Source organism: Loxodonta africana, chromosome 10 (genome assembly GCF_030014295.1).
Source record: "Loxodonta africana isolate mLoxAfr1 chromosome 10, mLoxAfr1.hap2, whole genome shotgun sequence".
NCBI lineage: Eukaryota > Metazoa > Chordata > Mammalia > Proboscidea > Elephantidae > Loxodonta > Loxodonta africana.
Genome location: NC_087351.1, coordinates 46706384 through 46718889, shown reverse-complemented (window position 1 = coordinate 46718889; position 12506 = coordinate 46706384).

Below are 12506 nucleotides of genomic sequence, written 5' to 3'. Positions count from 1 at the left end.
ATAAACAAAATGAAAAGACAGCCCAGAGAATGGGAGAAGATATTTGCAATGCATATAACAGACAAAGGGTTGATACACTGAATATATGAAGAACTGCTACAAAAAAGAATAACCCTTCAGAAATTTTTATAAAGTATGTGAACTGGGAATTCACAGAAGAGCCCCATATGGTCAGAGATGGTCAACCTCACTACTAATCAGGGATGTGAAAACTAAAACTGTAGTGAAATACCAGTTCACATACTCAAACCGGCAAAAATTATAGAGTCAGATAATTAGTGTTGGCAAGGATATGGACTCACACACCATGGGTTGGAGCAATAAATTGGTGCAGACACTTTGGAGAGTAATTTGGCAATTTTCTAGTGAAGGAGAAAAAACATAATCTAGCCCACCTAGACAAACTCCAGGATATGTGTAGAAGGAGACATGTCCAAGGATGTTCACTGCACATTGTTTATAATAATGAAAGATTGAAACATCCCGAATGTCCGTAACAGGGGATGGATAAATTGTGGTAATTTCACAAATACTATGAGGCAATTATGAATTAACCAAATTTACAAATGTCAACATGGATAAATCTTAAGGACTTAATGATGAGTTGGAAAAATGAGTTGTAGATACTATTTGTGTAAGTTTTTAAAATACACCAATTCTATACATTGTTTAGAAGCAAAATGCAATTGTAATAAAAGTGTTTAGGGCAAAATGTGTTTTAATAGAAATGTAAAGTCAAGGACAGGAAGATTACATGCAAACGTCAGGATAGTGCTTGCCTCTGGGATCAGAGAGGGGTACAAAGTAAACTTCAACAGTATCTGTAGTTAAAGAGAAATCCCAAGCAAATATGGCAAAACATTACCTTTAGTTGAATTGGGTGATGAGAGTACATGGATATTATGCTATTCTCTATATTTTCCTGAATGTGAAATATTTCATTGAAAAACTATAAGTTGTCAATAGCAGAAGAGTAATTAGCCAACGTTATTGATTGAATCGTGCCCCCCCCCCAAAAAAAAAGTTATGTTGAAGTCCTAATCTTTGTACCTAGAAATATAACCCTGTTTGGAAATAGGGGTTTTCTTTTGTTATGTAACTGACATCACCAGAGTATGGTGGGCCCTAAACCTAATCACTTCTGAGTGGTGTCTTATAAACAGAGCAGATTAGACAGAGATACACAGACACATACAGAGGGAAGAGAGATACCATGTGCAGATCATCTAAAAGGATGTCAAGGATTGCCAGGAGACATCAGAAATTAGGAGAGAGGCCTACACAAGGAATCCATACTGCCAAGAGTATGATTTGGACTTTTAGCCTCCAGAACCATGAGAAAATAAATTTATGTCCTTTAAAGCCACCCACTTATGATACTTCTGTAACAGCTACACTAGGAAACTAAGACGGCACCAAAGTTATAAAGAAAAATTCAGAGAAGTGTGTGGAGGGAAGCTTCTTCTCTCCTTTTTTTTTTTTTTTCCTCTGGATTGGACAAAATAGACAGGAGAATGTCTGGAAATGGCCCTCCTGAAATTCAACAGGTCAAATAGGGCCAAGAGCTTAGGATAAGATAATGGCAGGTATAGTGTGGTGTTTTTATTAACTGAGTTTCTAGCAAGAGAATTTGTAAGAGATAAACAGCTAGTTTAAAATCAAATCTTTTAATTGAAATACTCCTAAGAAAATATATACCTCAAATCTGGATTCAATACAAAAAAATCTCAACGCTAGGGAGATGCATTCTGATATAAAATCTGTTGGATATTAAGCTCATACAATAGCCAGTGCCATATTTCTTGATGCAAGAGAGTCAATAGTGTTCACTGCACACTAGACTCTTTAACACAGTCTCCCAGTTACCAAAGCCAATAAATAAATTCTTTTCATTTTATAACCTCTTCTGTTGGAGAACTAAAAATCCCTTTTAAGGGCTCACAGAAATCCAGGATAATGTATAAATCTGGAGAAACAAATAGCTGTGCATTCCTTTATTACTCTGGCCCAGGTTCATGGAATGTGGTTTCTCTTTAGACTAATAAGACCAGTTTATAATGGCAGGTTCCAAATGGAATTTGATCAACTTTGAAGAGATGGCATCTCATGAAGGAGGCTGCTTCATTCAGTACCTAATTTGATATACATAGGAAGCCAGTATCTCACAATGAATGAGTCTAATAGGCTACACTTAGTAAAATATATTTACAGGAAAAGAGTACAGTCAACATAGTTACTAAGGGTCTGTTTGGCCCTATGACATTAATATCACCTCATTTATGCTTACACGCTGACATTCTTAAGACTTCAAACTTAAATGCAAAATCTCTCTGCACCATTTAACATTGTAGAACATCTCCTTTTTTCTTCCAATTTTTATTTACTGTAAATACATTTAAAAGCATAATTTAAAAAACAACAAAAATTACTCCTGTACGTAGTGGTTGCACAACGTGATGAACATAATCAATGTTCAATGTCAATGAATTGTACCTGTAAAAACTGTTGAATTGGCAAATGTTTTGTTATGTATATTTTACCACAATAAAAAAAGCTTACCTCTGTAGTCCCATCAGCCTAATAAATTGCTTCTAATTCTGACTTAATCCTACATACACACACATATTTTTACTTTTGTAATCATATTAAACATACACGTTCATGGCAGTCATTTCTTGATATAAAATTATATTATAAATATTTTACATAATTATTCCATAATTATTTTAATGGCTACATTATAGTCCAAGAGATTTATATAACTGTTCTTATTGAGATTATAATGGAAACCCTGATGGTGTAGTGGTTAAGAGCTCAGCTGCTAACCAAAATGTTGGCAGTTCGAATCTACCAGCCACTCCTTGGAAATCTTATGGGGCAGTTCTACTCTGTTCTATAGGGTCACTATGAGTTGGAATCAACAGCAATGGATTATTGAGATTATATCCAATTTTTTGCTGTTAAGGATAATGTTCACATCTGTCAGTTCGTCATACTGTGGTGGCTTGTGTGTTCCTGTCATACTAGAAGCTATGCCACCAGTATTTCAAATACCAGCAGGGTCACCCATGGTATACAGGTTTCTGCAGAGATTCCAGACTAAGACTAGGAAAAAAGACCTGGCAGTCTACTTTAAAAAATTGGCCAGTGAAAACCTTAAGAATAGCAGCAGAACATTGCCTGATATAGTGTCAGAAGAAGAGCTCCTCAGATTGGGAGGCACTCAAAATACAACTGGGGAAGAGCTGCTTCCTCAGAGAGGAATCGGCCTTAATGAAGTAGGTGGAGTAAAGCTTTTGGGACCTTCACTTGTGGATTTGGTACAACTCGAAATGAGAGAAACTGCTCCAAACGTCCATTAATAATTGAAACACGGAATGTACGAAGTATGAATCTAGGAAAATTGGAAACTGTTAAAAATGAAATGGAACGCATAAAGATCATTATCTTAGGCATTAGTGCATTGAAATGGACTGGCACTGGCCATTTTGAATTGGACAAGCTTATGGTCTACTATGCTGGGAATGACAACTTGAAGAGGAATGGCACTGCTTTCATTGTCAAAAAGAACATTTCAAGGTGTATCCTGAAGTACAATGCTGTCAATGATAGGATAATATCCATACGACTACAAGGAAGACCAGTTAATACTACTATCATTCAAATTTATGCACCAACCACAAATTGCCAAACCAAACCAAACCCTTTGCCATCAAGTGGATTCTGACTCATAATGACCCTATAGGACAGAGTAGAACTGCCCTATATGGTTTCCAAGGAGTGGCTGGAGGATTCAAACTGCTGACCCCTTGGTTAACAGGTGTAGCACTCAACCACTATGCCACCAAGGCTCCAAACTAATGCTAAAGGTTAAGAAATTGAAGATTTTTACCAACACTCCAGTCTGAAATTGATCAAGTATGCAATCAACATGCATTGATAATTGCTGGTAATTGGAATGTAAAAGTTGAAACGAGAAGAATCTGTAGTTGGAAAATATGGCCTTGGTGATAGAAATGATGACGGAGATCATATGATAGAATTTTGCAAGACCAACAATTTATTCATTGCAACATCTTTTTTCGACAACATAAATGGCACTTTTACATGTGGACTTCACCAGATGGAAAACACAAGAATCAAATCAACTATATCTGTGGAAAGAGAGGATGGAAAAGTTCAATATCATCAGTCAGAACGAGGCAAGTGCTGACTGCGGAAAAGACTATCAATTGCTCATAGGCAGTGGAAGTGGAAGTTGAAGAAAATTAAAATAAGTCCACAAGAATCAAAATACAACCTTGAGTATTGTTACGTGTTGAATTGTGTCCCCCCAAAATGTGTATCAATTTGGCTAGATCATGATTCCCAGTGGAAACCCTGGTGGCATAGTGGTTAAGTGCTATGGCTGCTAACAAAAAGGTCAGCAGTTCAAATCCATGAGGTGCTCCTTGGAAACTCTATGGGGCAGTTCTACTCTGTCCTGTAGGGTCACTATGAGTCAGAATAGACTCGATGGCAACAGGTTTTTTTTTTTTTTTTAATGATTCCCAGTGTTGTGTAATTGTCCACCATTTTGTAATCTGATGTGATTTTCCTATGTGCTGTAAATCCTGCCTCTATGATGTCAATGAGGCAGGGTTAAAGGCAGTTATGTTCATGAGGCAGGACTCAATCTACAAGATTAGATTGTGTCTTGAGTCAGTCTCTTTTGAGATATAAAAGAGAGAAGCGAGCAGTGAGACAGGGGAACCTCATGCCACCAGGAATAAAGAACCAGGAGTGGAGTGCATTCTTTGGACCTGGGGTCCCTGCAGTGAGAAGCTCCTAGATCAGGGGAAGACTGATGACCAGGACCTTGCCCCAGAACTAAAAGAGAGAGACTTCCCCTGGAACTGGCACCTTGACTGTGAGAGAAATAAATTTCTCCTTGTTAAAACCATCCACTTGTGGTGTTTCTGTTACAGCAGCACTAGCTAAGACAAATATATTCCACCTGAATTTGGAGACCATTTCAAGAATTGATTTGACACATTGAACACTAATGACTGAAGACCAGATGAGTTGTGGGGTGACAGCAAGGACATCACACATGAAGAAAGCAAAAGGTCATGTAAAAAGACAGGAAGGAAAGAAAAGACCAAAATGGATGTCAGAAGAGACTTTGAAAATTGCTCTTGAATGAAGACTAGGTAACGTGAAAGGAAGAAATGATGAAGTAAAAGAAGTGTACAGAAGATTTCAAAGGACAGATCAAGAAGACAAAGGAAACTGTTATAATGAAATGTGCGTAGACCTGGAGTTTGAAAACCAAAAGGAAACAACACACTCACCATTTCTCAAACTGAAAGAACTGAAGAAAAAATTCAAGTCTTGAGTTGCAATATTGAAGGATTCTGTATGCAAAATGTTGAAAGACGCAGGAAGCATCAAAAGAAGATGAAAGGAATACACAGAGTCACTCAACCAAAAAGAGCTGGTCGATGTTCAACCATTAGAGGAGGTAGTATATGATCAAGAAACGATGGTACTAAAGGAAGAAGTCCAAGCTGCACTGAAGGCATTGGCAAAAAACAAGTCTCCAGGAACTGATGGAATAATAATTGAGATGCTTCAACAAAAGGATGCAGTGCTGGAGGTGCTCACTCACCTACACCAAGAAATTTGGAAGACAGCTACCTGGGCAACCGACTAGAAGAGATCCACCTTTGTGCCCATTCCAAAAAAAGGTGATCCAACAGAATGAGGAAATTATCAAACAATATCATTACTACCATACACAAGTAAAATTTTGCTGAAGGTCATTCAAAAGTGGTCACAGCAGTACATCAACAGGGAACTGCCAGAAATTCAAGCCAGATTTAGAAGAGGATATGGAATGAGGGATATCATTGCTGATGTCAGGTGGATCTTGGCTGAAAGCAGAGAATACCAGAAAGATGTTTACGTGTGTTTTACTGACTATGCTAAGGCATTCAACTGTGTGGATCATAACAAATTATATATAATGTCGTGAAGAATGGGAATTCCAGAACACTTAATCGTGCTCATGTGGAACCCATACATAGACCAGGAGGGAGTCCTTTGAACAGAATAAGGGGGATGGTTCAAAATCAGGAAAGGTGTGTGTCAGAGTTGGATCCTGTATGCTGAACAAATAACCTGAGAAACTGGGCTATATGAAGAAGAATGTGACATCAGGAAGACTCATTAACAACCTGCAATACGCAGATGACAAAATCTGGTTTGCTAAAAGTGAAGAGGACTTGAAGCATTTACTGATGAAGATCAAAGACCACAGCCTTCAGTACAGATTACGCCTCAATATAAAGAAAACAAAAATCCTCACAACTGGACCAATAAGCAATATCATGATAAACAGAGAAAATACTGAAGTTATCGATGATTTCATTTTACTTGGATCCAGGAGCAACACCCATGGAAGCAGCAGTCAAGAAATCAAAAGACGCATTGCACTGGGCAGATCTGCTGCAAAAGACCTCTTTAAAGTATTGAAAAGCAAAGATGTCACTTTGAGGATTAAGGTGTGCCTGACCTAAGCCAAGATATTTTCAATTGCCTCATATGCATGCTAAAGCGTGACTATGAATAAGGAAGACCAAAAACGAATTGATACCTTTGAATTATGGTGCTGGCAAAGAATACTGAATATATGATGGACTGCCAGAAGAAAGAACAAGTCTGTCTTGGAAGAAGTACAGACAGAGCGTGACCTGGAAGCGAGGATGGTGAGACTTCGTCTCACATACTTTGGACATGTTATCAAAAGGGACCAGTCACTGAAGAAGGACGTCATGCTTGATAAGGTAGAAGGTCAGTGAAAAAGAGGAAGACCCTAGATGAGATGAAGTGACACAGTGGCTGCAACAACGAGCTCAAACACACCAATGATTGCAAGGCTGGTGCAGGACTGGGCAGTATTTTGTTCTGTTGTACATAGAGTTGATATGAGTTGGAACTGATTCAACGGCACATAACAACAACAATAGGTAATGCTACCATAATTTTCACATAGTAGACTCTCAATAAACACTGGTGGGATTGGACTCTTGGAGGGGATACCTGGGCTGGTGAGAATGCACTTCATGGTAGAAGAGTGCGGAGGTGCCTGGGCTGTGTGGTTGCCAGATTGAGCAGATAAAAATACAGGACATTCAGTTTGATTTGAATTTCAGATAAACAATGCATAACTTTTTAGTATATAAGTATGACCCAAATATTGCATGGAACATACTTAAAAATTATTCATTGTTTATATGAAATTCAAAATTGAACATGCTTTATTTTATCTGGCAACCTACCAAGCTCCCTCCTCAAAAAGAGGGATTTGCATAACTGTTCCTATGGAGATTATATGCAATTTTTTGCCATTATGGATAATGCTCACATCTGCCAGTTTGTCGTATTGTGGTGGTTTGCCTGTTGCTGTGATGCCGGAAGCTATACCACCAATATTTCATATACGAGCAGGGTCACCCATGGTGGACAGGTTTCAGCAGAACTTCCAGACTAAGGCAGACTAGGAAGGAAGACCTGGCAGTCTACTTCTGAAAAAGCTGGCCAACGAAAACCTTATGAATAGCAGTGGAACATTGTCTGATGTAGTGCTGAAGATGAGCCCCTCAGGTTGAAAGGCACTCAAAACACAACTGGGGAAGAGCTGCCTCCTCAAAGGAGAGTCGACCTTAATGACGTGGATGGAGTAAAGCTTTTGGAACCTTCATTTACTGATGTGGCGTGACTCAGAATGAGAAGAAACAGCTGCAAACATGCATTAGTAATAGAAACGTGAATTATGAAGTATGAATCTAGGAAAATTGGAAGTTGTGATAAATGAAACGGAATGCATAAAGATGGATATCCTAGGCGTTAGAAAGCTGAAATGGATTGGTATTGCCCATTCTGAATCAGACAATCATGCTGGGAATGACAGGTTGGAAAGGAATAGTGTTGCATTCATTGTCAAAAAGAACATTTCAAGATCTATCCTAAAGTACAACACTGTCAATGATAGGATAATAGGACTCAGAATAAAACCCCCAAGTCCTTAAAGCTAGAGGTTCCCAAATTGTCTCAGTCTACAGTGCCCTTAGGGTGTCAGTAATTTTCTTCAAGGCATTCTCAAGCCAAAAGAAATACCTAACAGTTCTGTTTATTAAGTAGTTAGTGTCAAACAAATTAAATAATATTCATGTTATAACAATTTAGCACTTGTTGGGCACTACATAACTTCTCAAACTCACCCTCATTTGCTGTGCCACATTGATTCTCCCATTGTACTTGCTTTTAATCACAGCAATCCAGGAAAACCCAGATTTTCAAAGGTGTTATTGAAAGGAACAGCTGGATCTAAACACCCTCAAGTTAATAGTTCCCTTGGTGTCCGACAGATGGTGCTATGTTTCCCTTAAATTTTAAAATATCCACAGCACCCCTGTGAGTTTGCAGGGGCTCCCGGATGCATAGATGCATAGTTCCGGAGCCATGGCTTAACACGGCTTATAACGCCTTGCACTAACTGGCCTCTGGCCATTTCTTTAGCCTCGTCTTATACTGCTCTCCTTCTTGTGCACTACACTCTATCTCCACTGGCTTTTTATTTTCCCCAAAACAGCCAAGCTCTTTCACTGCTGGAGTCTTTGTTCATGCTGTTCCCTTGGCTTGAAGGACTCTTCAATCAGAGCAGCTTTCCCTAATTCCCCAGTCTTTACCAGTCCTCCTTCCCCTCCTCCCCAGCCTTTTATTTTCTCACTAGTAGTCTCACTACACTACAAGCTCCATGAAGCTAGGGACTATGTCTCTTTTTCACCATCTTACACCCAGTGGCTAGCACCATGCCTGGCACATAGTAGGAACTCAATACTTTCTTAAAATGTTTCTATTGGCATATTTATTAAGAGATTAGTCTTTAGACACACAAGTAATCCAGTTGTGAAATACAAGAGAAATGTCTTCCTTGTTAGCAGTTCAATTCATCAGTAAGCGATTATAAATCTAAAATATGATAGCATTTTAGGATGTGATTGCTAGCATACCTAAAACCTATTGCCATCAAGTCAATTCCTACTCATAGCAGCCCCATAATGGCATTTTTTAAAAAATTAATTTAAGGGAAAGGATAGTTTTTTCAACAAATGATGCTGGGGCAACTCAGTATCTCACACGCAAAAGAATAAAGTTGAACCATATTACAAAGTTAACTAAAAAGATAAGAGCTAAAATTATGAAACTCCTAGACGGAAACTTAAGAAAGCCCTGGTGGCACAGTGGTTAAGTGCTCACCTGCTAACCAAAAAGGTCTACGGTAAAAACCACCACCTGCAATGTGGCAATCTGCTTCCGTGCCTTGGAAGCCCTATGGGACAGTTCCATTCTACCTTACAGGGTCGTTATGGGTTGGAATAGACTTCAGGACACACAACAACGACAGACGAAAACATGGGATAAATCTCTACGACCTTGGGTTAGGCAATGGTTTCTTTGCTATGACACTAAAACACAAGTGACAAAAGAAAAAATTAGATCTATTGGACTTCATCAAAATTAAAAACTTTTGTGCTTCAAAGGACATCATTAAGAAAGTGAAAATATAACCTACAAAATGGGAGAAAATTTTTGCAAATCATATATCTGATAAGGGATTTGTATGCAGAATACATAAAGAACACTTAGAACTCAAGAACAAAAAGACAAATGACCCAATTTAAAAATGGACTAAGGATTTGAATAAACATTTTTTCAAAGAAGATGTATAATAAGCACATGAAAAGATGCTTGATGTCATTAGCCATTGGGGAAATGCAAATTAAAACCACAATGAGATACCACTTCACACCCATTAAGATGCTGATAATAAAAAAGACAGACAATAACAAATATTGGTGAGGGTGTGAAGAAATTGGAACCCTCATGCGATGATTATCAGTGGGATTATAAAATGGTACAGCCATTTTATAAAACAGTCTGGCAGTTTCCCAAAATGTATACAAAGTTATCACATGACCCAGTAATGCCACTTCTAGGTATATACCCACGAGAAATGAAAACATGTACACACAAGAACTTGTACATGAATGTTCGTAGCAGCTAAAAAGTGTAAACAACTGAAATGCTCATCAACTGATGAATGGGTAGAGGAAATGTGGTATATCCATGCCATGTAATATTATCTGGTAATAAAAAAGGAATAAGGTACAAATACATGCTACAACATGGATGAGTCTTAAAAACATCATACTAAGTAAAAGAAACTAGAGACAAAGGCTGCATATTGTTTGATTCCATTTCTCGGACAGGCAAATTGATGAAGACAGAAAGTAGACTTAAGGTTTCCAGGACATGGGAGGAGGGGAGGGAATAGGAGTGAATGCTAATGGGTTTGAGATTTCTTTTGGAGATAATAAAAATGTTCTAAAATTGGATAGTGGTGATGGTTACACAATTTTGAATATACTAACAACCATTGAATAGTACACTTTAAAAGGATGAATTTTAAGGTATATATTATCTCAGTGTAAACAAAAACAAAAAACCCATTGTTGTCTAATCGATTCTGACTTCATAGTGACCTTAAATGACAGAGTAGAACTGCCCCACAGAATTCCCAAGGAGCACCTGGTGAATTTGAACTGCCGACCTTTTGGTTAGCAGCCGTAGCTCTTAACCACTATGCCACCAGGGTTTCCATCTCAATATAGCTGTTATTTAAAAAAAAAAATTTTTTTTGAAAAATTATTTATTGTCTGCCCCATTGCCTTCAGAATAAACTTCTGACTCTGTAGGTTTGCCTACAAAGTTCATGTGACCTGGTACCTCCTACCACTCTTCCATCTTTAATCCCTACCAAACCCTGAGGCTCCAGTCATAGCAAACTACTTGGAATTTCTTTCTTTTTTTTAATGGGGAAATAAATTTTTTAATTTTGTCTGGCTTCAACCTTTCTGTGACAATTTGATTAATTTTTATTATACTCTCATGAATTTCCAGATCCAGTTGTAGCCATGTTTTCATAAAACTGGCTTTCTTTTTTTTTTTTTTTTAATATTTTATTGTGTGGAAACCCTGGTAGCATAGTGGTTAAGCGCTATGGTTGCTAACCAAAAGGTCAGCAGTTCGAATCCACCAGGTGCTCCTTGGAAACTCTATGGGGCAGTTCTACTCTGCCTGTAGGGTTGCTTGGTTTTGTGTGTGTGTGAATGTTTATACAGCAAATTCGGTTCCCATTTAACAATTTCTATACAAATTATTCAGTGATATTGATTATATCTTTCACAATGTGCCATTATTCTGATTCATTCCATTCTGGTTGTACCATTTCCAGTACTCTAGTTTCCTTGCCCCTTTACTTTCTCATCTTTGCTTTAGAGTAATTTTTGACCATTTGGTCTCCTGTAGATGATTTTTCTTAAAGAAGATCATTACTCACAGGTGATATTCTTTATTTTATGAGCCAGTCTGTTATCTAGCTAAAAGGTGACCTCAAGGGTTAATTTCAGTTTAACTAGACTTAAAGCATATCTCAGGGCAATGGTCTCAGGGAGTCCTCTAGTCTCAACTTTTCCAGGAAGTCTGAACTTTTTAGGAATTTGAATTCTGTTCCACATTTCCCTCCTGTTCTATAAGCATCCATCTATTGTGGCTCCAGGAATTGACCGAATGCCAACTGAGATATTTCAACAAACAGATCCAGCTCTGGTGGTGCTCACCCGTCAATGCCAAGAAATTCGTAAGACAGGTACCTGGCCAACTGACTGGAAGAGACCCAACTTTGTGCCCATTCCAAAGAAAGGTGATCCAACAGAATAAGGAAATTATCAAACAGTATCATTAATATCACTTGCAAGTAAAATTTTGCTAAAGATCATGCAAAAGTGGCTGCAGCAGTACATCAACAAGGAACTGCCAGAAATTCAAGCTGGATTCAGAAGAGGATGTGGAACAAGGGATATCAATTCATCTTGCTGATGTCAGATGGATCTTGGCTGAAAGCAGAGAATACCAGAAAGATGTTTACGTGTGTTTTATTGACTATGCAAAGGCAACTGTGTGGATCATAACGAATTATGAATAACATTGTGAAGAACGGGAATTCCAGAATACTTAATTGTGCTCATGATGAACTTGTACGTAGACCAAGAGGCAGTCATTCTAACAGAACGAGGGGTCACTGTGTGTTTTAAAATCAGGAAAGGTGTGTGTCAGGGTTGTATCTTTTCACCATACTTATTTGATCTGTACGCTGAGCAAATAATCCAGGAGCTGGACTATATGAAGAAGAATGGGGCATCAAGATTGAAGAAAGACTCGTTAACCACCTGTGATATACGGATGACAAACCTTGCTTGCTGAAAGTGAAGAGGACTTGAAGCACTTACTGATGAAGATCAAAGACCACAGACTCCAGCATGGATTACACTCAACATAAAGAAAACAAAAACCCTCACCCCTGGACCAATAAGCAACATCATGATAAACGGAGAAAAGAC